The 17,851-nt window shown below is 43.5% G+C and overlaps 1 long non-coding RNA gene across 3 annotated transcripts in view; it reads right to left on the reverse strand.

The window, feature by feature from the left end:
• The window catches only part of LOC107326319 (uncharacterized), a 138,133-nt gene extending 126,238 nt beyond the window's left edge, over nucleotides 1–11,895 (reverse strand). For 2 of the 3 annotated variants that reach the window (XR_015797555.1, XR_015797554.1), the window contains exon 1: nucleotides 11,464–11,895. This is a non-coding gene — a long non-coding RNA (uncharacterized LOC107326319). The remainder of the gene's footprint in view (nucleotides 1–11,463) is intronic. The other variant, XR_015797557.1, reaches the window with a different exon arrangement.
• Between the last annotated feature and the right edge of the window lie 5,956 nt (nucleotides 11,896–17,851).

Here is a 17,851-nt window from a genome sequence, read left to right on the forward strand (position 1 = left end):
TGGATGTAGCACTGGAAAATGACTGAGAATCACACTATCCAAGTTTACCTCCATGGTGAGAGGAGGCTTCAGGAAGCTGTCTTTCCCCTATGCATTTCTCTCTAATGAAATAACAAGATTCATCATTCCAAACACAGATTTTATCTAGAGGTTATACTCCCACCCATACAGCAGAGTTCTTTGTGAGGATTTGTGAAGAAGAATTATAAAAGAATTAGCATTCAGCACTGCAAGGAGAAATCTATACCTGATCGTCAGCAATGGGTCATTTGTATGAGTGGTCTGTCAAAATCAGGATTTGTTTTTTTGACAAAGAAACAAGGAAGATGGCTTTTGAGCAATAGGATGAATGTTGTTTGGTGTTACTCTATCAAAATATAACTTCTATGTCTTTTTCTCCTCTTTTCCTATTGCTATGTTTAAAAATTAATAAACTTTAATTAATTTTAATTAATTTTAATTTATTCATTAATCCTTTAATTAATCCTGCATGCGTCTATATTTTTAAAGGTTTACGTAATAAAATTAGGGGAAGAAAGCTATTTGGGAGGAGGTAAGGGAGAGGCTAATGCTCAGGTTTTAAAATAGACTGTCTGCTTTTCAAGCCCAAATGCAAAATGCTTCTTCTGTGATTAGACCAGCCATCCGTGGGCCACTTGAGAACCCTCAAACTGTTTCCACAGCTACAAAATCATTGCTCAAAATCATGTGAAGCTCTGTGGTACTCCAAGCTAAGTAAATCTGGTGAGCAATTATGACAATTATATCATTAGTACAAATTATATAAACAAAAGAATCCTCTCATTTACCTATAATACTCATGGCTCATCTTGTACTCTGAACATTTGTTCTCCATTTACCACAAGATGTCTATGTCAACCATATAAACTGAAAAGACCAGAAACTACACAATATTCCCCATCTTCACTGATGGCTAGGTTCATACTCCAAGCCATGTTCAGTCCTCCATGCTTTTTGCTAGCAGCTAGAAAGATGGCTTTTACCAGTGATCAGAAGACTATCTAATTCAGAATATTACCTGCTCTAACTCCAAGGTCTAAGAGAGGTCTTTATTCCCCACCCCATTCACTATCTGATGGCTTAAGGGGAGATTCGGGAACTGAAACTATAGTCCTATCTTTCCTTTAGCAGTGTTTCCACATTTCCACTATCATCCCAATGAACCATTTTTCTGAATAAACATTGATTTCTAGAAGATCCCGTTCTAAACACATACAGAACTCAGATACAACAGCAGTCAGGTGTGCTGAAACTTAACACTGGACTCATTAATGAGTACAAGTCAGCACTACCAACACTGTTTTATAACTGAATGTTACTTGGAAATGCAATATGCCAGATATCATACAGAAGTCTTCTCCACCTTATGCCCTCTAGATGTATGAAGATCTCAACTTTTATCATGTCATCCAGCATAGATTTGAGTTACATTGGAAGCTGAAGCCCAATAAAGGTAGGATATAAATCTAATAAACAAACACAAGTATTGAAGTACAACCACAGTAACTCTGTAGTAGGTATCCTATTATATTTTAAAATATAGCACGGTGATTGTGATGTTGGACTAAAAGCAGGAGAACCAGGTGGTTTCAACTCAACTACAGAATTCCCTTGGTGACTTTGCATTAGTGATATCCAGTCTACCTCACAGGGCTAATGTAATGGTGACTATGAATTAATACTGCCTTGACCTCTCTGAGAAAAGGCCAGAATGCAATCAGTCAATCAGCCATCGAGCTTGCTGCAGAGAGAGAGAGAGAGAGAGAGAGAGAGAGAGAGAGAGAGAGAAACATTTAAAATAAAGAGAAAGCTACAATGCTAAATCATTGCAGAAGAGACAGATTCTCTCTCTGATGTCCTACACCCATTGGGAACCAGCACAAAACGTTACTAAGTGAGATTTCAACATGTAATGGCTTCATATGCTCCTTTCCATCAGGGGAGTGAGCCAAAACTTTTGGCTGTTCTCCACAGTGTCCTCATAAGAAGGAGCATGCTGCAACACAGAGAAATTTGTTCAGAGAATCAGAAAAACCAAAATCTCTGCATGCCTATTTATGGACCATCTGCAAATCGTTTCTGTAGGTAGCTCTTGCGACAACAAGAGAGGCAATGTATATTTGGCATTCACTGTTGCTCCCCAGGCCATTTCTATACTCCACTGCACAGGGAGCAACTGGGTCAGAGAGGAGAATGAAGAACCAGGATGCTGTCATATTGCACAGCCTCGTAAACACTTCTGAGTTAGTGTTCCTTTCTTCAGCCAGGGCAAGGCGTTGACTCACAGAGCAGAGGACAAACAAGCTGGAAAATTTGAGTCTCGCAAAACTCCAGACCACCTTTCACCTTTTGTTTAGCGATGTCCAGATAGGCATCAAACAGGAAGTCCAAGCCGAGCTATGTGGAGAGGCCTCTAGGCACATCACCTCTGGATATCCTACCGAGCAGTTTATGACCCACTTACAAAAAGTAAGGCCTCCTTTGGGTCAAGCTTAACTCCTGAGGACCACATGGAAACATCTGCTTTGTTTCTTGGTTGAGATAAGAAACTGGTTAGCCACTACCTCCTTCCACAGGTTATGTGAGCAGGTGACCTTGAAGCAAAGGGGGTGGGTAGGAACAATTGATCCAAGAAGGCATTATTATTCTGCAATAATGCAGCCCTGTGATTTTTAACCAGCCTGCCAACAGTTGGCTAGTTGGGTCTTCCGGGCTGTGTGGCCGTGTTTCCAGAACATGGCCACACAGCCCGGAAGACCCACACCAGCCATCGTATGCCGGCTGTGAAAGCCTTCGACAATACACTGCCAACAGTTGTTTAGTGTGCATCTGGAAAGGTTAGACAAGCATTCTTGCTATGTTCTGCACATGTATTGGCAACAGCGGGGCTCTTGCTTCTTACTCCTTAATAGATACACCGGGGATGCACACATACAACACACTTCCATTCAAGACTGACATCCTATTGCATTCAAGAGGCCTAGAACAATAAACCTCTTTTTATTCCCCTCTTTTTAATGAAAAGGCCATACCTATTCAAAATGTTCACCTTTAAAAAAAATATGTGATTTTCACTCCACATCCTTCATCAATGTACAGCCCTGCTGATTATTAGATACAAAGATATATTAGTGAACTTATCATTATGCCCAGCACATCCATGCCACTTAGAGGCTGCAGTGAATCATGTTAGTTGCAAAGGTCTGGAGAGAGAAAGGATGGGAAACAGGTGTGGGGTACCCCAGAGAGCTGCACACAAGAGCTCCTATCACCAACAGTGAAAGCCCCCACCCAGCTTTAAGGTTCATCTGCATTTCTCAACCTATATTTACTAAAAAAAATAAGCTCGCCAGAGATCAGCTAGCTCACTCCCGTGCACTCCTACAATTGCTGTTCTTCAGCCTCAGTGTTAATTTCTGTGCACTAGATTTCCTTGAAGTTATGGCTGGACAACCAGAGACTTTTCTGTTGGATTTGACAGACAAACAATTGGGGGACACTCTCATGGAACTTTATTTTTATTTATGATAACAGTGGCAAGGCTTTTATATGAACACTGGTCTAATCTAGCAAGGTGATGTGTACATAGACACACCTATCTTTAAACACATGCAAGCCTGACCCACAGAACAGGATCACAGAATCAAAGAATGTAAAGATTGGAAGGCACCATAGAAATCATCTACTCCAGTGCTTTTCAAACTTGGCAATTTTAAGATGTGTGGACTTCATCTCCCAGAATTCCCCAGCCGGCATGCCAGCTCGGGAATTCTGGGAGTTGAAGTCCCCACATCTTAAAGTTGCCAAGTTTGAAAAACACTGGTCTAGTCCAACCCCTTTATCCAGGGTAGGAATACACTAGTACAGAAAACTCCACTACTGTTGCTGTCAGCCTGCCCAGGTAGACCAGACAGGAAACATGACCAGACGAGCTAATTCTACTTTACTGTAAGGCTACATGAACAGAATCTTGGAAGTCTGAAAGTATAAAACTCCCACCATCTATTTTACAGCCTGATATGTTAGGGAGGTTCCTTTCTGAGTTTCTTTCTCTGCCTGTTATGCAGGTGCGGGCTATGCCATCTCTTATCTGATCATTCCATAGGCAGCATCTCTCACCCCACCATCTCTCAAGGTCATTCCCACATACCATTACAGTTGTGCACTGACTGAAAAGTACTATTTTATAATAGCAAACCAAACCCCAATATTCAATTTTTTTTAATGCAACAGCCCCTTGGGCTGAATTTTTCAATGAGCAGTGTAAGATGGGACACAAGGAAAGGAAGAAAGCATTTAAAATTACAACTATCACCTCCTACACACATCCACACACCCCAGTCTAAATACTTCCAAGCCAAAACTAGCACACAGTCCCTGTTCTTTTTCTGCAACCAGGTCTTAATAATCCCTGTACATTAAAAAGCCACAATCAATGTAGCCAAATCTTTATGTGCTGCGGCCTTCTCCTCTCACTGTGCCATGCTACAATATTTAAGCCACCTTTACACCCTCGTTCCCCAGCAACATGTCAGACTGGCACTGGAGAGACCAAGGACCTTGTTCAGCCACAGAAGCTCAACAGGTCACTTTGGGCCAGTTCCTCCCTCCCTCCGTCCCTCTCTTTTTCTCAGCTCAATCTACCTTACCGGGTTGGCGTGGGAAATAACAGGAGGAGCACACTATTTATACCACCTTGAACTTCTGACTGAAAGACAGGATGTAAGTCCAGCCAATACATACATACATACATACATAATACATACATACACACTGAAGGCAGCAACCAGCTGTAAACAGTAACAAGAATGACCTTGGGAGACAGGGGGAAGAGCCACAGCCAAGGAACAGTCAGATAAGAGGCAGCATAGCCCGCAGAAGGAATGTGGGCATGGCAAATGTCTCAAAAGAGACTGTCCCTAGTTTCTTGGGCTGTAAAGGCAACAGAGGAGAAATATACTTTCAGACTTGCAAGACTGATGGCAGCCTCGCGAGGTAGTCCAGACAGGAAGAATGACCAGATGGACTAATTCTACTTTACTGCAAAGTTACATTAACAGAATCTTGCAAGTCTGAAAGTACAATTCTACTCTGTTGCTGTTATAGCCCAAGAAACAAGGGAGGATCTCTTCTGAGATAGTTGCCGTGGCTGTAGCTCTTCCCGTCTCCCAAGGTCATTCCCGCATACTATTACACTAGCTTATCCTTCTTGAATTTGTCTACTCTCCTTATCTCACTTCATCCAAGTTGGTGATAAATATTCTAACTGGTAGCCTTAAGGGATCCATTTATGGGTGATTCATATAACTATTGTCTCCCTTAAATGTGATCTACAAAAGGTAACTTAACTCCACACACACCATTTTGTGACATCTTAAACATCACCTAAATTCTACTACACATATGCATTCACAAGGTAAATATGATCTCTGAAATTATTCAATAATAAAACAAGTGTGCAAATCTCATTGCCTTTTGCGCTGCAAAAAGTAACCTTCATAAGCTCCATTCCACAAACTATTACTCAGCATCATGGCAACAGACCATGGATGATGAATCTTTGGCTCTCCAGATGTTACCGAATTTCAACTCCCAATAACCTGAAAGGTCCTCTTGAAGAGCTGATAAACTCATGTTTTCATGGTCCCCACTGGTGGGGTTGGTGCCTAGTGGACCCCTCTGGGTACAGGAAACTTTTGTATCCAAAATAAAAGTAATTTCAGAACAGGGATATGGCATACACACATTCCGCAGTGGTGTAGTAGTATCTGTTGATAGATAAATAAAAAGCAAAGAGGACATTACAACTCTCCTGGCTGTGTCACTGAAGGCTCAACTCAATGACTGAATTCATACAATACATAGAAGTAGACTAAAAGAGCACTAGATAGTTTGCAATTCAGCCTGTGGTGGGAACAGAATCATTGTTTTAGCATACTTTGTGATCTGGGCCATCCCCTAATGCGGTTGGTTCAGACACATCATGGTAGATGGACACAGGAACTATGTCTTTTTAATCTGGGATTTGGGTTTAACATGTTGTGTGATGCAACCAATGTTCTGCCCTGACAGCAAGAATGTGGCTTCTACGCAAATATCCAGTGCATGGCCAGCCAGCACAATTCCATGCACCTCAAACTTGAGCATAAGGTTGTTGACTGCAGCCACAGTTTAGGTCTTTCCAAGGTTGCTGTGCGTATCTAGTTCTGGCACAAACTGAAAACTCTAATTTAAGATATTTATTCCTATAAATATCTTGAATTAGAGTTTTCAGTTTGTGCCAGAACTAGATACGCACAGCAACTTTGGAAAGACCTAAATTGTGGCTGCGGAATAAAAGACAGCCATCATAGCAGAGTGGTTATGGTCTAGAACTAGGAGTGGGGAGGTTCTAATCCATCTTTAGCTACGGAAGATCCCTAGATAATTCTGGCCCAAAGTCTTCCTCCACTCCACCTTGGCTTGCTTATATAGTTGTTGCTACTGGGGAAAAGGAAAAGGGAAGAAGGAGCACTATATATACCACCATGAGCTCCTGAATGAAAGGAAGGAGATAAGTCTAGCAAACAATTCAATATACAAGTAATAAATACTGATGATGTTACCTGGTTGGGTAATGAAACGTCTGCAAGCAAACAACCAAACTCAGAGAGCATCAAGAACTCCACAAGTAATAAATAATAAAATAAAGTGCACCCTCCCCCAAAAGCCCCCTTCAATGCAAACAACTTCATTAACTATCAACCACAACTAGAGAGCAAATTAAGATGTCATTTCACTAATCCCTAACAACAGACCATCAACAGTAAAGAAATAACCAGTCAAGATATATGCCACGGACTAGCACTTGGTAGAGTAGCCATGGCGGCCTTGGAATAAGTTATTCAGATGCTGTGATGTGTCTATACCTACAAAGATAATTGTGCAAGTCATGTGACACTCTATGAAAGCAAAAGTTGGACTTTGAAGAAGCAGAATAAGAAGAATATTGAAGCGTTTGAATTTTGGTGTTGGAGAAGACCACTGAAAATACCATGGACAGCCAAGAAAGCAAGCTGATGGATCATTGAACCAATCAACCCAGAGTTCTCCCTCGAGGCACAAATGACCAGGTTCAAATTATCCTACTTTGGACATGTTATCTGAAGATCCAGCTCTCTGGAGAAGGCTCAAATGCTGGGCAAGGTGGAAGGAAAGAGAAGAAGACGACGACCAGCAGCAAGGTGGATGGACTCAGTTACAGCAACAATGGGTGCACTGTTGGAAGACCAGGCTAGGGATAGACTGTTATGGAGAAAATCTATCTACGTGGTCACTAAGAATTGACACTGACTTGATGACACATAATCAATCAACAATGGATCATTCAGGCCCCCAAAATGCTATGAAACCTGACCAGTTTTGGAAAGAACAATTCAACAAAGAGTGGGAACCAACTCCAAATCAACTAGCTGCATTATTATAAACAGAACAAAACAAGATAGCTGGTGTGGGTCTTCCGGGCTGTGTGGCCGTGGTCTTGAAGTTTTGTTTCCTAATGTTTCGCCAGCACCTGTGACCGGCATCTTCAGAGTGCAGGAGCACAGACAGGAGCAGTTCTCAACAAAACAAGCTCTTCTCTGCAATAATGACCCAAGTGTGGAATATCAGTAGCACCTGTTTGATCAGACACTTGGCCATCTCAGTGATGGCCCAGGAATGTGCCATCTGGGAAGTATCATGGTCTCTTCCCTGCCACCCAGGTTTAGAAAAAGTAACAATAGCCTTCTGGCAAAGGACACCCTTTTACACAGTCTTATCTTTATTGCTGTTCATTTTCATTTATTTATGACTACTGTTGACTAGTGAAGTCTCTCAGTGATTTACAATAACATTTTACTGAGCACCACCTTATTTAATCTACCCTTAAAGTCCTATTTGTGGATCTTTTTTTACAAATCAAAAAGTGAGGGCTATGTTTTGATTTTAAAAGAAGGAAATCAGCAACCTGGGATCTTTAGGTCCATGTGTGTACTGTATATTGTATAACTTGCAAAAAAACAACATGTTATATTGGATTCTCCATTAGTAACTAATTTCTGTGGAATCTTTATGTGTGCAAATTACTTTTGGGGCTTTCATGCTCAAAAGCAGCATGCACATTTTGCTTTTGAAATAAATAAGCAGCATTTGATCTGAGGCCAAAAAAATTCAGCTAGCCTTGGTTATCTGGTTATCAGCCTTAACTGAATCCTAAAGGAGAAATCTAGGTTAGCCCTCTTGGTGGAGATAGGTTTTCATTTCTTTCTTCCATGACATCTAATTAGTTCATAATTAAAAAAAAAAATCACAGTCCCCTCATCTTCCCTGCAAACATAGTACAGCATTCAGGAGATACCAAGAAAAATGTTGGTGGAACTTTCTACAACAAGAAATAGGGATGTTTGAGGATCAGGCAAATTAACCGCTACAATCTTACTAGTTGTACTGCAGCTACTAGTTAAAATCATCCTCTATTACCAGAAGGATTCATCAATCAATAGCAAATACAGTGAAAGAGCTCCTCTGTGACTGTTCTTTAAAATAATCTGAATTGCCCTTATAGGCATGGAAATATCCCCATATATAGATTTGCCAAGGTCCACTGCCCAGAATCATGCAGTTTGGAGCAGTCTATGAATACCGCTAAATAAGTGGTAAATAAATAAATAATCAATCCATTTCTGGGCTTCTCCACTGCTGAAGAAGAACAGAGGTAAAATAGATGTCTTTCGCATCTTAACAACAGTACAAAGAAAAGCTTTGGCAGATGCAAATTAGCATCACAGGGATGAGCTTAAATCACAGCACCAAGCACTGAGTCGGATCCATTTCCATACTTATGAGAGCATGAAAATCTTTCTGACATATGGACATCCTGCTTTGCATTAAAAGGATACAATTTCTTTTTAAGTGAAAACGTGAAAGGGAAGAGGAAGTCGTATCAAACCAGTATTTTTTTCTACAGGCTTAACTTGCATCTGTCCATTAAGGAACTCTGGCACGCACAATAACGTGGAAACTGCTATTCCAATTTGGTTACAAAGAAAGTTAATTAAGAAAAATCTCTTCCCCAATCCAACCTGGGGGTTGCACTGGTCCCAAAGTCACTGAGAAAAATTCAAGCAGGCCTACCTCCAAACTCCGACTTTACTGAGAGATATTGTGTCAGCTTTCTGCAATACAACCCGATCCAGGTATGTTGGGACTACAACTCCCAGAATCCCCAAAACCAAACTAGCTAGGAATTCTGGAAACTCCAGTCTCTAACACTTCTAAAGGCATCAAGTTGACGAAGCCAGCCCTAAATGAATTACTTATAATTCAGAAGGAGATTGTAATGAAAACAGTATTCCAAGCTCCAGGAAGAGTAGTCCTCATTAGACAGTTAAATAAGCAATAAACAGAACAGGAAGATGACATTCTGTGAAAGATTGCATAAAAAAATTGCCAGAATGCCCGCTGCCATGTTGGTCACAGATTAGTTTTTAAAAAAGATAATCTTCCATTTTGTATTAGGAACATTCCTAGAATGTGATCATTTCAGTGAGATGTATGAATAATTTTAAAATATTACCCCAGAAATCACCATAAACCCCCACAGGGCAATATTACAGATTATGCACAAATAATCAACTATCCAACACTTTTAAAAATACAAATCCTGTAACTCTACATGAAATAAGCTGTTTGAAGAACTCCACAAATAATGGTGGGGAAAATTTCAACATGTATTTGGAAGGTTTATTTAAACGTGTTGCAGACCTGTTAAAAACAAAACAAGGAGGACAAAAACCCCAGCATGATTCTATTTAATGGCTTGTAATAAAAATATTACAGGATGAAAATAACACTCGGTAATGCAACTGGGTTTATATACTTAAACAGGAATTAACTATAATATAAATCCATATCTAGTCAGAAAGCAAACCGTATTTCTTTGGGGGGGGGGGTCTGCCCCAAAGTAAGTGGTAATCAGCATACATAAACATGGTACTGCACCATAAAATAAATTTAAAATAAATTCCAAATTTTGGCGGAAAATAATCCTCGCCATTAAGACACACACTTAGAGACAGAGATTTTGTGCAACACAATAAAAGGAAATGTTGGGACTCTTCTGCCACAAGAGTTTCAGAATGACAAAGTGCGAGTTCATAAATACAGGCCAATGCAAACATGTCTCAACTTGTCAATTTGAGCCTGGTGCCGTAGTATTCAGGAGACAATTTTATTTTGATTTTAATTAGGCTTGCTCTTTTTTCCATTTATTGACTGCTCTTTGCAACCGAAGCACAAATATTCTCTTCGCTACGGGGTGCGTGCGAGAGCCGAACTCTTCTGCCCACCAGATCAGCCTGCTTCCAGGATGAAAGACCGAGTATGCTCCCATCTGTATTGCCACAAAAGTTCGCCGTGGACTCCAAACAGGTTTCTTGCAGGAAAATGGATGGAGGACGGGAGCTTAAGGAAGGGCCTATGTGGACCTTCCGGGAGGGCGAAGTTCTGGGGGTTAGTGAAATCTAACTGATCACCTTAACCGGGATCCAGGGAAAGGAAAGCGCCTTTCCTTGACTCTTGAATGGTCAGATCCCAAGAGGCGGGAGAGGACCCAACTCGGTTAAAAGAAAGACGGGGGGGGGGGGACGCCGACGGAGGAGACGGCCACATCACAGCGGACAATGCGAAGCCAGGATCCGAGCCTGCCCCGCGCACCAGGGCGCAGCGGCGGAGGCGAGCCCGCGGCGGGCGGCGCGAGCCGACCCCGACTCGGAGCGCCGCTCGCCCTTCCAGACGGCGGGGTGGGCGGCCCGAAAGAAGCACAAGTGTGCGCCGATGCCAAGGCGCGAACAAGGTTTCTGGGGCCTCTCCGCCCGCTCTTGGGGAAGGTCGGAAAAATAGTCTGCAGAAGGCCAGACCCGGGAGTGGGATGGGGTGGGGGAGGGGAGGGAGAAGCAGAGACGGGGGATGGGCAGGGAGACCCGACGAGCATCCCCCCATCCCCGCGATCGTGTTATGGCAACGATGGCAATGGGGGGGAGGGGGCTGCCCGTCTCCGAACCCTCCTGCAAGGGGCCAATACCGATCGGAGGGGGGAGGGGTGTCATCTTTATCTTCGAAGCGCTCGGAAGGCAGGTTTGGTGCATTTGCACACAGACCGCCGTCCAGACCCGCGGAGCAGCGCGCATGGGTCGGTGGACCGCAGCAGGATCTTTCCCCCCCGCTCCCCACACACAAAAGCACGCAAGGCGATGGCCATAAGGGCACCTGTAAACTTCTGGCCAACTCCGAGGCCCGACTCGTTGGAAAGCACGCTTAAACAAAGGCAAGAGCGCGGCCGGAAAGCAACGACCCCCCTCGTGCACCTCCCTCCCCCCACGCGGCCTCCTCATCTACCCCCTCCCCCCCATCTCGCTGACTTACCACGCATCCTTCGCAGGCCCGGCCAAGTCCCCTCCAAACAGTCGGGAAGCCTTGCAAAGTTATTCGCTGTCTCGATCGGGGTTTTCCTTCCAAAAATAAAAAGCCATCCCCTGCGATTAAAGCAAAAACAAAAAAAAGGGGGGTGGGGGGAGCAAGGGCCGCCAAGGCCGCAGTTGTGCAGCGAGAAGGCTCCGCTCGCAGCTTGTTTCCCATGTGCTCGCCGGAGCACGCGCTCGCCTCAATGGAACGTTGTGCTGGCTAGAGCTCTGTGACGTCACTGCCCCCCAGCAGCTGATCCTGCCTCGCAGCCTGCAACGGCGGCGGCTTTGGAAAGAAAACCGCGCGCTCCAATGAGGACGTGCAGCCTGAGCCGCCTCGCATCTTCCAATACGCTGTGGAAATGGGGGGAGGAAGAGGACGGCGCGCGGCACAAGTGCCGGGGATTACCAACTTTATTTTCCCCGTGCGTTATCCTGCTCCTCTACCCCTATAGCGGCTTGGCTGGCCGGCCGGCCGTTGCCCTGGTGGGTTTCATTCTTGCACCCCGCAAAGCTTCCCCGGAGCTGCGTTGCAAGAATGTCCTCTTGGGGTGGGGGGGAAGGTGCGTCATTTGGCAACCGCTCTTGCCAATTTTTCAGCCAGACCTTGTAGTTCTGTCTTCAAGGGCAGCAAGACGTGGAGATATTAGCCGAGCGGTGTGCTATGCTGGTCCCAAAGTAGCGGGGGGGGGGGGCGGTAGGAGAAGCTAGGAAGAGAAAGTGCACGTGTGCCTGGAGTCGCAGGGAGGATCGTGGCCTCTTCCTTCCACCTCTGAGAGAAAAAGGAGGCCAGTCCGAGAGTCCTCGCGCTGCTGTGGGTGGGTTCACCTGCGGCACACCGCTCCTTCCGCTCACGCATCTCGTGCTTATCCTTTCTTGGAATATCAGCTTCGTTTCACGGCTGAACCAGCGCTGGTGCGCTTTGCACAGCTCCTCGGGCACAGAGAGCCCTCCGGTCTGGACATTGTGCCTAAGCCAGCCGACGAGGCTGTCAGTTTGGTTCTTCTATTCCAAGGCCGGTCACGGGTCAGCACAGAAAGGTGGCCTTCTGCTAAGTGAGACCATCAATCAAACCATTTAACCCGGTTGACTGACTCTGAACTTGCAGCCTTGCAGGCCAGACGTTACAACCTTTAGCAAGTATGGCAGAAGAAAATACCACCACGCATTTCATTGATCTGTGACTGTATGGAGTTCTATGCTTATGGGACAGAGGAATATTTTGCTGTGATCCTGATAAATTTGGGGATTTGATGTTTGTTATCTCTTTGGTTCTATTAGTTATTTTAACCCTGTTTTGGCACACTAGGGTTGTCAGCTGCTCCGAGGCGGTCAACAACTGGAGCTATATATCAGCCGAGTAAAGAAATTAAATTAAATTAATTAAATGAACTATACCAAGTGAAAGCTTTGCCACTGGGCAAATTGGTTCATCTACAAAGCCACGGCTTCAATAAAAATGAGGGGGCATAATTCTAAACCAGAAATCCCAAGACTTTTTTTACTCTGGTAAGCATGATAGATAGACAGACAGACAGACAGACCTTTCATTACCCAACTAGGTGACATCCTCAGTGCCACTGAGGATGTTACCTAGTTGGGTAATGAAGCGTCTGCAAGCAAACAACTGAGCTCAGCGAGTACCAAGAACTCCACTAGAGAAATAAAATGATGCATACTCTGATATTAGTTCATTAACCCTTGCCAGTTTTTACAGACTCTAAAGCAACATGTTATACCGTTTTAAAAAATGGGTGCATTTCTCTCAGAAAATAAATAATTCCAGTAAAATAAATCTAAGTGCCCTGAGAATTTCGATATTAAATGGGTATATCCCTGTAAAATGGACCATATAAGCCCACATGGGCTGGGATTTCAGTGGCTCCAGCACTGAAAGGGCAAAGTCTTAACCACATCAGAAATATTCTTAAATTTCTCCTCCCTGACTGATGTGAGGAATGTGTTACGGATAAGGCCCTTCTGAATTTTGAAGTTGTAATTTGTTATAAATATTGGGGATGATCTTAGGTAGGTGGACTGATGATTCTCAAAAATGTATCCAGGCAGGGAGGTCTGTCCCATTGGACCTTCTACATCTAATTGCTGGTCTGTGGAGTCCTTGGGGTTCTCTGAGCTTGGTTGTTTTCTTGCAAACGTTTCATTACCCTGCTAGGTAACAGTGCTAGAATGGGATGGAGTTCGCTCTCTGTTTATATACTGTGGCATGCCCTGCCAGTGTTGGTGGGGGTGTGGGTTTGGTTTTGTTTTATTTTTTCCCTCAAGCAGTTCCTTGATTAAGGAATTGTTTACTGCTTGTATGTCTGGTGGTAATCTTGATGTTCATCTCTGCTTATCTGGGTGATGATTGCTGGTGAGGAGAAGTTCTGGCCTTTTGTTTTCCTTTCTATTGTCTCTTTTGAATAGTCTGTAGATGCTGTTTATCTCTATGTGCCTGTTGATGGCTGCCTTAAGCTTCCAGGAATTCCCTTGCATTTCTGGATTTAGCTTGGTCTAAGATGCTAACAGTTTCCCAATTGAAACTATGGTTAAGTCTGTCCATATGTCCACAACAGACAAGGCAGCCATCAACAGGTACATAGAGATAAACAGCATCTACACACTATTCAAAAGAGACAGTAGAAAGGAAAATAAAAGACCAGAACTTCTCCTCACCAGCAATCATCACCCAGATAAGCAGAGATTAACACCAAGATTGCCACCAGACATACAAGCAGTAAACAATAATCAAGGAACTGCCAGAGGGGAGAAATAAAACAAAACTCCCACCAACACTGGCAGGGCATGCCACAGTATATAAAGAGAGAGCAAACCCCACTCCACTCTACCACTGAAGATGTTACCTAGCCGGGTAATGAAACATTTGCAAGAAAACAACCAAGCTCAGAGAACCCCAAGGACTCCACAGTTCAACCCTGAGCTACACATATTTGCTTCTATTAATTCCTGGTCTCCTAGTGCTTCTTTGGCATTCTCAAATCCCAACATCAGGAAAGCATCGCTACAGAAGCCATAGAAATCCAATCTCTGATAGAGTGATCTATTCCAATTTGAGTTGAAGTTCTCAGTTAATGAAAAGGAGGCCCTACCTATCAGACTATAATGATGAGAGCTCTGACTGTAGGCCTTTCATAAAATGGCACCTGTTGTGGTCATCCATTTACCAGGATCCTTGTACAGTACTGATACTTGCTACCATCTCAATGTTCTTCTGTCCTTTTTCTGAGTCAGTTGGCACACGGCCATATCATTTTTATTTTCTAAGATTCCTCTAGAGTATATGCATTCCCAGAAGCATTCTTGGAAATAAATATGCTGGGGTTGATGCTTCCCTTCCCAACAGCTTACTTTCCTACCTCTTTTCAGTGAAAAGAATCTAAAAATAATAAAACTTAGATGGGCATATTGAAGGCCATAAAATCCAGGTTGGGAATCTAAATTCTCAATCAAGGGCTTTGTACTTGCTCTGTTTCCCACCTTAGGTGATTGAGACAACCTGCATTTTAAGAGCCAGATAAGCATGGTGTGATTCAAGACATGTTCCAGGATGTGTTCCAAAGTAGTCCAAATGCCTGAGATACAACCATTGCATTAAGTATCTTGAGAGAGAGAGAGAGAGAGAGAGAGAGATGATTGCTTGTTTCTAGGGTTCCCAACGTGAATCTCTGCTTCTGCATTTTCTAACTGATTCTTTTACTTTATCATTATTCATCAACTGGGCAATGGCACAGAGGAAAACTCCAACCACAATGTCTCTGAGATCCATGGGAGATCCTAGGAAATAACAGTGGATGAATTGCTGCAGCATAGTGCTTTGTTTAGGTGTAAACCCACCCGCCAAATAAAAAGAGGAACGTGAATTAGGGGTGGTAGGGAACATCTTCAGAAATGGAGAAGATAGTGACAATAACTTTACCTGTTTTTTTCAGGCGTGCGAAAGGATGTGAGCACTGACAAAAAGCTGAGGGGGGCATGAGCACAGAATTTTCACTTCACTTACGGTTGTTTTCCCTGAACAATGAGTACACAATCATAGTGTATCTTTAAGTATATGCACGTGTATACCCTGCATTCAGAAACAGGCAATGAGACGGGTCGCTTGCATTTTGCATCAATTTCAACATTTTTTTAAAAAAAATAAAACTTGGTAGATTCTTTTTTAAGGATTGAACGGTACATTGATAGGAAAGGGTCATGACCTGGGAGGTGCCAATTAAGACTTGTGCATTGTGCAAGCAGCAGACACACACAGCTCTTCCTAGCAAGTAGGACATTGTGCCGAGCCTCTATCAAACTCAGAATGGCTGATGGATCTCCTGTTCTCTGTTTAGAAGGAGCACAGCTGAAGATCAGAGCTTCAGGTGGAAGCTAGCAAACAAATATGGAGAGAATATTTGGATCCCTGGATGTCCGTGTAGGTTTTATTAGGTCCCGTGGCCATCACAACACACTGAGCCAAAGTTAGGGCCAGGGGAAAATGGGACACTTTGAAATGCCAGGGGCAAGTGACCCCGATCCCCCCTAATAATTGCTTCTTATACGCAGATTGAGATTGGCTACCCGCATTATGCCAGCCTATTTGGTTGGTTGGTTGGTTGGTTGGTTGGTTGGTTGGTTGGTTGGTTGGGTTCGTTCATTTACTAGATAATCACTGGCCACCCATTTCAGAACAGCAAAATGCAATAAATACTGTTTTCAGAAATATACATTCAGGAAACAAAAAGAAAAATGGCCACCAAGGATAAACCGGGCAGCAAAAACATCATTCGGTTCATGGGCTCAACCACTTCCTGACCACCATCCTTGATCTCAAGGGCTTTACAAAAGGCTAGCAGCATTGGGGCTACTCTAATCTAATGCACCCAGAAGCCTATTAACATTTGTCCACTGTTTTCTGTGCTGGGTGAAAATGGATTTAAAGCCTTCCCATTTGGGATCTTCACCAATCCTACAGGCAACTTTTTAAGGCTAGGGCCCCTCCTGGTCTGAAATCACCCATTTAGCAGTACACCCTCCTCAATAGTTCCAGGGAGCTTAACTCTTGGACACCCCCTCTAGCTTTCCGGAGTGCACTCTAGCATCCCATTTTATTTTTGCCTTTTTTTTTCTAAGTCAATTAAATATGACTTCCCCAAATACCACTCACTTCCCCCTACCCATCACATTTATTTTCTAAGAATGTTTCTATAAGACTTAAATGGGGTGGAGAGGTTTCCTTGTAACTCATGGATGTGCAGCTTTTCCAGACTAAGGAACAAGCATGGCCCTCTCAAGCAGATTAGACCAGTGTTTTTCAAACTGGCCAGCTTTAAGATGTGTGACCTTCAACTCCCAGAATTTTGAAGTCCACACATCGTAAAGTTGACCAGTTTGAAAAACACTGAGACAGAACTGACGGATGGGAGTCAAAAGACCTTCCGGCCAAATGGGAATCGGGATCTAGCGGTCTTCGGTCTTATCCCAAGTCCTTGTGAATGTCACATTCTACCTCCTGGCAGTGAGCGTTGTATGTCTGAGTCCCAGGTGCTCCAATTTCCCCAGGTCACTCAGGCAGTGTCTCTTCTGTACTGTCTTTAATTCCACCCAGAGCCTTTCGCCAGCCTTTCCAATGCATCAGGAGCTGCAAAGCACATATGACTCATCACAAATCCAGCTTTATTTAGCAAAAGGCATCAGGAGTATCTTGTCCTTCACCTTTGCCATTAAAATATCTCAGCTAAGCTCTTCTTGTTTAGATCATGTTTAACGCTCTAGGGCCTGGGCCTCCCAGTTTTCCCTTGTTCTCCGCTCTATTGTCCTTTTCCACCGTCCTCCAACCCAAGTACTGATTTTGTGTAGAGTACTAGAAAAGGCACCACTGTGTTTTTTTGGTCATCTGAGTTCCTGCCTCTCAAGGGAAGAAGGAAAAAGACGAGGGAAAAACAAAACAAAGGCAGAAGCCAGAGAAACATTGTGAATGAATGAACTAAAATAGTCAACAAACAGCCAAAGCAGAAAGTTCCTGGAATAACAAGATAACATGTTTTCCATCCTGGCTAGTGAATTAAGCTCCCTTCACTTCCCCAGGAGCAGCAAAGATTGGGCTTGTTCCTTGTATGAACCTAACTTCTGAGTCATTCTCTTTAATTGTGGTTTACAAGGACAACATAGACTCCTAACATTAAAAACCTGTGTTGAGCAAACATTTATCCGAAATAAACCAGGGTGTGTTTGTTTTTTGAATCCCTCTCCCACACTCGAGAATTGTTAAAGGAAGTGTCAACCTGGACTTGATGACAGGCTGTGAATGCAGCCTTCTGCTGTGTGATTAGATGCCTGCACACATTAACACC

This window comes from Python bivittatus, unplaced genomic scaffold, assembly GCF_059951505.1.
Source record: "Python bivittatus isolate LINGU-HERP-01145 unplaced genomic scaffold, Pbiv_v1 ctg000590_np1212, whole genome shotgun sequence".
Classification (NCBI taxonomy): domain Eukaryota; kingdom Metazoa; phylum Chordata; class Lepidosauria; order Squamata; family Pythonidae; genus Python; species Python bivittatus.